The 9616-nt window shown below is 62.9% G+C and overlaps 2 long non-coding RNA genes across 3 annotated transcripts; both read right to left on the bottom strand.

Annotated features, from left to right (window-relative positions):
- Positions 1 to 2624: 2624 nt before the first annotated feature.
- Positions 2625 to 4098, bottom strand: LOC147652109 (uncharacterized). The gene is made up of 2 exons (XR_015289256.1): positions 3908 to 4098; positions 2625 to 3620 (listed from the first exon to the last, which is right to left on the bottom strand). It is a non-coding gene; the product is annotated as an uncharacterized LOC147652109 (long non-coding RNA).
- Positions 4099 to 4280: 182 nt separating this feature from the next.
- LOC147652108 (uncharacterized) lies at positions 4281 to 6648 on the bottom strand. 2 transcript variants are annotated; one of them, XR_015289255.1, is made up of 4 exons: positions 6595 to 6648; positions 4979 to 6307; positions 4715 to 4816; positions 4281 to 4347 (listed from the first exon to the last, which is right to left on the bottom strand). It is a non-coding gene; the product is annotated as an uncharacterized LOC147652108 (long non-coding RNA). The 2 variants fall into 2 exon arrangements; XR_015289254.1 differs by having other exon boundaries at positions 4715 to 6307.
- Positions 6649 to 9616: the final 2968 nt, after the last annotated feature.

The following is a 9616-nucleotide window of genomic DNA, read 5'->3' as shown; positions in this document are numbered from 1 at the left end:
AACTCTTTCTCCATCTGCATCCTGCAGGAGCTCCACAAGCTGTTCAGTCAGGCTCCTCATCTTTTCAGTCTGTGCAGAACAGAAGTCTATGAAACACCACCTTGCTGCTGCCACGGGGTCAAGAGGACAAAAGTCTGTCCCAGAGCACTCAGGCAGCTGAAGCGGGAGGCAGGAGAGCTGGCAGCAGCTGCCTTTTTGCCCAAAGCCCAGCCAAACCCATGTGACTGCATTCCCCAGTGCAGCTTCTGCCACTGCCCACTTCTCACCACTGAGGGTTCGTCAGTAAGCTGAAGAAGGGCCCTGAGGGCCGGGTGACGCCTCTCCCTGCACTCGCTTCGCAGGTGCATTGACAAGATCTCCAGGAGTCTGTTAGCACCTGGAAGCTCTCAGCAACGCAGACAGCAACACACGGGAACGAGGACACAGATGGCGCTTCCTTGGCTTGGGACAGAGGTTGTGCCTTCAGCACAACCACCACAGGCCAAGAGCTTCTGGCCACTTTCCCTGCACCACTGCACGCCTGGGCAGCTTGCCGAGCACAAGCACCCTTTTCACCCTCTTCCCCTATGCCCTGTGCACCGTGCGCAGTAAAAGAAAAGTCTTGGGAGTCTGTGTATTGTAACACATCCTATATTTCTATACTACAGAGAAATGAAAAAAGGAAAATAACAATATTTAAGAAAAGCAAAATGCCTGCCAGCTCATGCGGCCCCAGCAGACAGAGCCTGCCGGATCAGTTCCCGCCACAGCTGCAGCAGCATAGGCAGCTGAGGCTCGATAGACGAGGCCGTGCTCTCCATGCCCTGCGGAGCTCATCTCGCAGCCTCTGGAACATGGAGATCGGAGCGGGTTCCCCTGCCGTCAGCAGGTGAAATGTCTGGAGAGCAAGGCTTCTCATCTCCAGGCTGATGTCATTCCGCATTTCTGCAAGGGCTGGAAGAGAGACAAACAGAGCCACAGTCAGATCCCAGTCCTACGAGGGCCCACGGAGAGCCCCCTGCCAGGGCCATCCCAGCCGGCTCTTGCCATGCGCAGCAGGGAGCAGGGAGCAGGGATCAGCCCGAAGCTGCTGGCCACGAATGCCCCACGTGCCCCTGAAGTCTCGCTGTGCTCTGCCCACGCTGCCCCTCACCCGCACATTGAGCAGAGCCCTCCGCAGCCAGGCCAGGGATTGCAGCTCCCCCCGCCAGCCCCGCTGACCGCCCGCTGCCCTCACTCACATTGCCAGATCTCCAGCTCTTCATTCTGCCCCATCAGGAGCCGCCCGGCAATCCCTGGGAACACAGAGCCTGTCAGGGCCCCGGCAGCACAGCTCCCTGCCAGCGGCGCTGCCAGCCCTGGGGCCACAAGCCCTCCCGCCCCGGCAGGGCTCAGCCCCAGCCCTTGCCGCATCCTGACTCAGCCCAAGGGCACGGCTGCCAGAGGCCGGCAGCAGCAGCCCCGAGGGCAGCCGGGGCTCCAGGGCGCCGGGCCCGGGTGACGCTGCCGGGACAGCAGCAGCCGGGGCCGGGTCCGAGCTGCGGCGGGGCGGGAAGTGAGCCCGGGCTCGTGGCTCACCCATGAACCTGATGGCCGCTGCTCACAGGGGCTCCTGTGGGTTCTGCAGGTACGGCAGGGCCTGGTGCAGGTACTCGGCCGCTCGGCTCTCGTCCTGTGCCAGCTGCAGAGAGCGGCAGGAGGGAAGGGTCGGTGCGGGCTCTGCCCCTTGGCCGGGCGCTGCCTGCGGCCAGCCCGGGCCTCCCGTGCCTGCCCAGGTCTGAGGCACCGGGCAGCAGCCGCTGGCGCCGGGCTCTGGAGGGGGCAGAGGGCCGGCTGCTGCCCCGGGAGCCACGGTGCCGGCCCGCCCCGCAGCCCCAGTGACTCGGGGCTCCATCAGCAGCCGGCTCAGGGCCACAGGAGCCTGGAGAAGAAGCCGTGTGGCCCCGGCTGCGGCACTGGGCAGGGGCCCAGCTGCCAGCCCCATGCACCGAGCGCTGGGGACAGGGGGCTTCTCCAGGCTGAGGCTGGGCCTTCCAGGCCGTCCTTACCAGGACCTCAGCGAACTTCCACAGTTGCTTATCCTTCACAGGATTTGCAAGATCTCTCCTCTCCAGGAACTTGGCCATGCTAAGCAGTGCTCTGTGAGAGGCCTGGAGAGCAGCAGAGACCCGCAGATGGCCCCACAAGCCAGGGCACAGGAGCCGCATTCGTGGGCCAAGGCCTGCAGGAGGCTGCAGCCGGCAAGGTGCCAGGCCTGCAGGAGGCAGCCGAGCCCCCTCCCCGGGTGACAGCAGCAGCCTGGGAGTCCTCACCTCAGCCACCTGCTGGTTCTCATCGTGGCAGTGGAAGAAGGGTGACAGCAGGCTCTGGTGCATGTGTGACTTCAAGGAATCTTTTTCCTTTTCAACGCGAACAGTCACCAATGTTCGGAAGAGCAAGATGGACACCAGCTGCACCTGGCTATTATCCAATATGAAAGGAGGAGAAAAAAACCTCAGCCCTGTCGGCACGGAGCTCAGCAGAGCACAGGCCTGCAAATCCCCAGGGCACCAAGTGTCCAGGCAGCAGCCAGTGGCCTCGGCTGGGGGCACAGAGCCTTACGTAGTCAAAGAATGGCAGGAGCGCCTCAGCCAGCTGCAGGGCAATGGGGCTGGGTATCAGCCTCTTCGTGCCCAAGACTATAAACTGAGCACCTTGACTGTCATCCAAACTCTTTCTCCATCTGCATCCTGCAGGAGCTCCACAAGCTGTTCAGTCAGGCTCCTCATCTTTTCAGTCTGTGCAGAACAGAAGTCTATGAAACACCACCTTGCTGCTGCCACGGGGTCAAGAGGACAAAAGTCTGTCCCAGAGCACTCAGGCAGCTGAAGCGGGAGGCAGGAGAGCTGGCAGCAGCTGCCTTTTTGCCCAAAGCCCAGCCAAACCCATGTGACTGCATTCCCCAGTGCAGCTTCTGCCACTGCCCACTTCTCACCACTGAGGGTTCGTCAGTAAGCTGAAGAAGGGCCCTGAGGGCCGGGTGACGCCTCTCCCTGCACTCGCTTCGCAGGTGCATTGACAAGATCTCCAGGAGTCTGTTAGCACCTGGAAGCTCTCAGCAACGCAGGCAGCAACACACGGGAACGAGGACACAGATGGCGCTTCCTTGGCTTGGGACAGAGGTTGTGCCTTCAGCACAACCACCACAGGCCAAGAGCTTCTGGCCACTTTCCCTGCACCACTGCACGCCTGGGCAGCTTGCCGAGCACAAGCACCCTTTTCACCCTCTTCCCCTATGCCCTGTGCACCGTGCGCAGTAAAAGAAAAGTCTTGGGAGTCTGTGTATTGTAACACATCCTATATTTCTATACTACAGAGAAATGAAAAAAGGAAAATAACAATATTTAAGAAAAGCAAAATGCCTGCCAGCTCATGCGGCCCCAGCAGACAGAGCCTGCCGGATCAGTTCCCGCCACAGCTGCAGCAGCATAGGCAGCTGAGGCTCGATAGACGAGGCCGTGCTCTCCATGCCCTGCGGAGCTCATCTCGCAGCCTCTGGAACATGGAGATCGGAGCGGGTTCCCCTGCCGTCAGCAGGTGAAATGTCTGGAGAGCAAGGCTTCTGATCTCCAGGCTGATGTCATTCCGCATTTCTGCAAGGGCTGGAAGAGAGACAAACAGAGCCACAGTCAGATCCCAGTCCTACGAGGGCCCACGGAGAGCCCCCTGCCAGGGCCATCCCAGCCGGCTCTTGCCATGCGCAGCAGGGAGCAGGGAGCAGGGATCAGCCCGAAGCTGCTGGCCACGAATGCCCCACGTGCCCCTGAAGTCTCGCTGTGCTCTGCCCACGCTGCCCCTCACCCGCACATTGAGCAGAGCCCTCCGCAGCCAGGCCAGGGATTGCAGCTCCCCCCGCCAGCCCCGCTGACCGCCCGCTGCCCTCACTCACATTGCCAGATCTCCAGCTCTTCATTCTGCCCCATCAGGAGCCGCCCGGCAATCCCTGGGAACACAGAGCCTGTCAGGGCCCCGGCAGCACAGCTCCCTGCCAGCGGCGCTGCCAGCCCTGGGGCCACAAGCCCTCCCGCCCCGGCAGGGCTCAGCCCCAGCCCTTGCCGCATCCTGACTCAGCCCAAGGGCACGGCTGCCAGAGGCCGGCAGCAGCAGCCCCGAGGGCAGCCGGGGCTCCAGGGCGCCGGGCCCGGGTGACGCTGCCGGGACAGCAGCAGCCGGGGCCGGGTCCGAGCTGCGGCGGGGCGGGAAGTGAGCCCGGGCTCGTGGCTCACCCATGAACCTGATGGCCGCTGCTCACAGGGGCTCCTGTGGGTTCTGCAGGTACGGCAGGGCCTGGTGCAGGTACTCGGCCGCTCGGCTCTCGTCCTGTGCCAGCTGCAGAGAGCGGCAGGAGGGAAGGGTCGGTGCGGGCTCTGCCCCTTGGCCGGGCGCTGCCTGCGGCCAGCCCGGGCCTCCCGTGCCTGCCCAGGTCTGAGGCACCGGGCAGCAGCCGCTGGCGCCGGGCTCTGGAGGGGGCAGAGGGCCGGCTGCTGCCCGGGGAGCCACGGTGCCGGCCCGCCCCGCAGCCCCAGTGACTCGGGGCTCCATCAGCAGCCGGCTCAGGGCCACAGGAGCCTGGAGAAGAAGCCGTGTGGCCCCGGCTGCGGCACTGGACAGGGGCCCAGCTGCCAGCCCCATGCACCGAGCGCCGGGGACAGGGGGCTTCACCAGGCTGAGGCTGGGCCTTCCAGGCCGTCCTTACCAGGACCTCAGCGAACTTCCACAGTTGCTTATCCTTCACAGGATTTGCAAGATCTCTCCTCTCCAGGAACTTGGCCATGCTAAGCAGTGCTCTGTGAGAGGCCTGGAGAGCAGCAGAGACCCGCAGATGGCCCCACAAGCCAGGGCACAGGAGCCGCATTCGTGGGCCAAGGCCTGCAGGAGGCTGCAGCCGGCAAGGTGCCAGGCCTGCAGGAGGCAGCCGAGCCCCCTCCCCGGGTGACAGCAGCAGCCCGGGAGTCCTCACCTCAGCCACCTGCTGGTTCTCATCATGGCAGTGGAAGAAGGGTGACAGCAGGCTCTGGTGCACGTGTGACTTCAAGGAATCTTTTTCCTTTTCAACGCGAACAGTCACCAATGTTCGGAAGAGCAAGATGGACACCAGCTGCACCTGGCTATTATCCAATATGAAAGGAGGAGAAAAAAACCTCAGCCCTGTCGGCACGGAGCTCAGCAGAGCACAGGCCTGCAAATCCCCAGGGCACCAAGTGTCCAGGCAGCAGCCAGTGGCCTCGGCTGGGGGCACAGAGCCTTACGTAGTCAAAGAATGGCAGGAGCGCCTCAGCCAGCTGCAGGGCAATGGGGCTGGGTATCAGCCTCTTCGTGCCCAAGACTATAAACTGAGCACCTTGACTGTCATCCAAACTCTTTCTCCATCTGCATCCTGCAGGAGCTCCACAAGCTGTTCAGTCAGGCTCCTCATCTTTTCAGTCTGTGCAGAACAGAAGTCTATGAAACACCACCTTGCTGCTGCCACGGGGTCAAGAGGACAAAAGTCTGTCCCAGAGCACTCAGGCAGCTGAAGCGGGAGGCAGGAGAGCTGGCAGCAGCTGCCTTTTTGCCCAAAGCCCAGCCAAACCCATGTGACTGCATTCCCCAGTGCAGCTTCTGCCACTGCCCACTTCTCACCACTGAGGGTTCGTCAGTAAGCTGAAGAAGGGCCCTGAGGGCCGGGTGACGCCTCTCCCTGCACTCGCTTCGCAGGTGCATTGACAAGATCTCCAGGAGTCTGTTAGCACCTGGAAGCTCTCAGCAACGCAGGCAGCAACACACGGGAACGAGGACACAGATGGCGCTTCCTTGGCTTGGGACAGAGGTTGTGCCTTCAGCACAACCACCACAGGCCAAGAGCTTCTGGCCACTTTCCCTGCACCACTGCACGCCTGGGCAGCTTGCCGAGCACAAGCACCCTTTTCACCCTCTTCCCCTATGCCCTGTGCACCGTGCGCAGCAAAAGAAAAGTCTTGGGAGTCTGTGTATTGTAACACATCCTATATTTCTATACTACAGAGAAATGAAAAAAGGAAAATAACAATATTTAAGAAAAGCAAAATGCCTGCCAGCTCATGCGGCCCCAGCAGACAGAGCCTGCCGGATCAGTTCCCGCCACAGCTGCAGCAGCATAGGCAGCTGAGGCTCGATAGACGAGGCCGTGCTCTCCATGCCCTGCGGAGCTCATCTCGCAGCCTCTGGAACATGGAGATCGGAGCGGGTTCCCCTGCCGTCAGCAGGTGAAATGTCTGGAGAGCAAGGCTTCTGATCTCCAGGCTGATGTCATTCCGCATTTCTGCAAGGGCTGGAAGAGAGACAAACAGAGCCACAGTCAGATCCCAGTCCTACGAGGGCCCACGGAGAGCCCCCTGCCAGGGCCATCCCAGCCGGCTCTTGCCATGCGCAGCAGGGAGCAGGGAGCAGGGATCAGCCCGAAGCTGCTGGCCACGAATGCCCCACGTGCCCCTGAAGTCTCGCTGTGCTCTGCCCACGCTGCCCCTCACCCGCACATTGAGCAGAGCCCTCCGCAGCCAGGCCAGGGATTGCAGCTCCCCCCGCCAGCCCCGCTGACCGCCTGCTGCCCTCACTCACATTGCCAGATCTCCAGCTCTTCATTCTGCCCCATCAGGAGGCGCCCGGCAATCCCTGGGAACACAGAGCCTGTCAGGGCCCCGGCAGCACAGCTCCCTGCTAGCGGCGCTGCCAGCCCTGGGGCCACAAGCCCTCCCGCCCCGGCAGGGCTCAGCCCCAGCCCTTGCCGCATCCTGACTCAGCCCAAGGGCACGGCTGCCAGAGGCCGGCAGCAGCAGCCCCGAGGGCAGCCGGGGCTCCAGGGCGCCGGGCCCGGGTGCCGCTGCCGGGACAGCAGCAGCCGGGGCCGGGTCCGAGCTGCGGCGGGGCGGGAAGTGAGCCCGGGCTCGTGGCTCACCCATGAACCTGATGGCCGCTGCTCGCAGGGGCTCCTGTGGGTTCTGCAGGTACGGCAGGGCCTGGTGCAGGTACTCGGCCGCTCGGCTCTCGTCCTGTGCCAGCTGCAGAGAGCGGCAGGAGGGAAGGGTCGGTGCGGGCTCTGCCCCTTGGCCGGGCGCTGCCTGCGGCCAGCCCGGGCCTCCCGTGCCCGCCCAGCCCTGAGGGACCGGGCAGCAGCCGCTGGCGCCGGGATCTGGAGGGGGCAGAGGGCCGGCTGCTGCCCGGGGAGCCACGGTGCCGGCCCGCCCCACAGCCCCAGTGACTCGGGGCTCCATCAGCAGCCGGCTCAGGGCCACAGGAGCCTGGAGAAGAAGCTGTGTGGCCCCGGCTGCGGCACTGGACAGGGGCCCAGCTGCCAGCCCCATGCACCGAGCGCCGGGGACAGGGGCCTTCTCCAGGCTGAGGCTGGGCCTTCCAGGCCGTCCTTACCAGGACCTCAGCGAACTTCCACAGTTGCTTATCCTTCACAGGATTTGAGAGATCTCTCCTCTCCAGGAACTTGGCCATGCTAAGCAGTGCCCTGTGAGAGGCCTGGAAAGCAGCAGAGACCCGCAGATGGCCCCACAAGCCAGGGCACAGGAGCCGCATTCGTGGGCCAAGGCCTGCAGGAGGCTGCAGCCGGCAAGGTGCCAGGCCTGCAGGAGGCAGCCGAGCCCCCTCCCCGGGTGACAGCAGCAGCCTGGGAGTCCTCACCTCAGGCACCTGCTGGTTCTCATCATGGCAGTGGAAGAAGGGTGACAGCAGGCTCTGGTGCACGTGTGACTTCAAGGAATCTTTTTCCTTTTCAACGCGAACAGTCACCAATGTTCGGAAGAGCAAGATGGACACCAGCTGCACCTGGCTATTATCCAATATGAAAGGAGGAGAAAAAAACCTCAGCCCTGTCGGCACGGGGCTCAGCAGAGCACAGGCCTGCAAATCCCCAGGGCACCAAGTGTCCAGGCAGCAGCCAGTGGCCTCGGCTGGGGGCACAGAGCCTTACGTAGTCAAAGAATGGCAGGAGCGCCTCAGCCAGCTGCAGGGCAATGGGGCCGGGTATCAGCCTCTTCGTGCCCAAGACTATAAACTGAGCACCTTGACTGTCATCCAAACTCTTTCTCCATCTGCATCCTGCAGGAGCTCCACAAGCTGTTCAGTCAGGCTCCGCATCTTTTCAGTCTGTGCAGAACAGAAGTCTATGAAACACCACCTTGCTGCTGCCACGGGGTCAAGAGGACAAAAGTCTGTCCCAGAGCACTCAGGCAGCTGAAGCGGGAGGCAGGAGAGCTGGCAGCAGCTGCCTTTTTGCCCAAAGCCCAGCCAAACCCATGTGACTGCATTCCCCAGTGCAGCTTCTGCCACTGCCCACTTCTCACCACTGAGGGTTTGTCAGTAAGCTGAAGAAGGGCCCTGAGGGCCGGGTGACGCCTCTCCCTGCACTCGCTTCGCAGGTGCATTGGCAAGATCTCCAGGAGTCTGTTAGCACCTGGAAGCTCTCAGCAACGCAGGCAGCAGCACACGGGAACGAGGACACAGATGGCGCTTCCTTGGCTTGGGACAGAGGTTGTGCCTTCAGCACAACCACCACAGGCCAAGAGCTTCTGGCCACTTTCCCTGCACCACTGCACGCCTGGGCAGCTTGCCGAGCACAAGCACCCTTTTCACCCTCTTCCCCTATGCCCTGTGCACCGTGCGCAGTAAAAGAAAAGTCTTGGGAGTCTGTGTATTGTAACACATCCTATATTTCTATACTACAGAGAAATGAAAAAAGGAAAATAACAATATTTAAGAAAAGCAAAATGCCTGCCAGCTCATGCGGCCCCAGCAGACAGAGCCTGCCGGATCAGTTCCCGCCACAGCTGCAGCAGCATAGGCAGCTGAGGCTCGATAGACGAGGCCGTGCTCTCCATGCTCTGCGGAGCTCATCTCGCAGCCTCTGGAACATGGAGATCGGAGCAGGTTCCCCTGCCGTAAGCAGGTGAAATGTCTGGAGAGCAAGGCTTCTGATCTCCAGGCTGATGTCATTCCGCATTTCTGCAAGGGCTGGAAGAGAGACAAACAGAGCCACAGTCAGATCCCAGTCCTACGAGGGCCCACGGAGAGCCCCCTGCCAGGGCCATCCCAGCCGGCTCTTGCCATGCGCAGCAGGGAGCAGGGATCAGCCCGAAGCTGCTGGCCACGAATGCCCCACATGCCCCTGAAGTCTCGGTGCGCTCTGCCCACGCTGCCCCTCATCTGCACATTGAGCAGAGCCCTCCGCAGCCAGGCCAGGGATTGCAGCTCCCCCAGCCCGCCCCGCTGACCGCCCGCTGCCCTCACTCACATTGCCAGATCTCCAGCTCTTCATTCTGCCCCATCAGGAGCCGCCCGGCAATCCCTGGGAACACAGAACCTGTCAGGGCCCCGGCAGCACAGCTCCCTGCTAGCGGCGCTGCCAGCCCTGGGGCCACAAGCCCTCCCGCCCCGGCAGGGCTCAGCCCCAGCCCTTGCCGCATCCTGACTCAGCCCAAGGGCACGGCTGCCAGAGGCCGGCAGCAGCAGCCCCGAGGGCAGCCGGGGCTCCAGGGCGCCGGGCCCGGGTGCCGCTGCCGGGACAGCAGCAGCTGGGGCCGGGTCCGAGCTGCGGCGGGGCGGGAAGTGAGCCCGGGCTCGTGGCTCACCCATG

This window comes from Cyanistes caeruleus, chromosome 7, assembly GCF_971803275.1.
Source record: "Cyanistes caeruleus chromosome 7, bCyaCae1.hap1.1, whole genome shotgun sequence".
Lineage (NCBI taxonomy): Eukaryota > Metazoa > Chordata > Aves > Passeriformes > Paridae > Cyanistes > Cyanistes caeruleus.
Note: the sequence above shows the minus strand (reverse complement) of the source record. Positions and strands in the feature narration are given on the sequence as shown.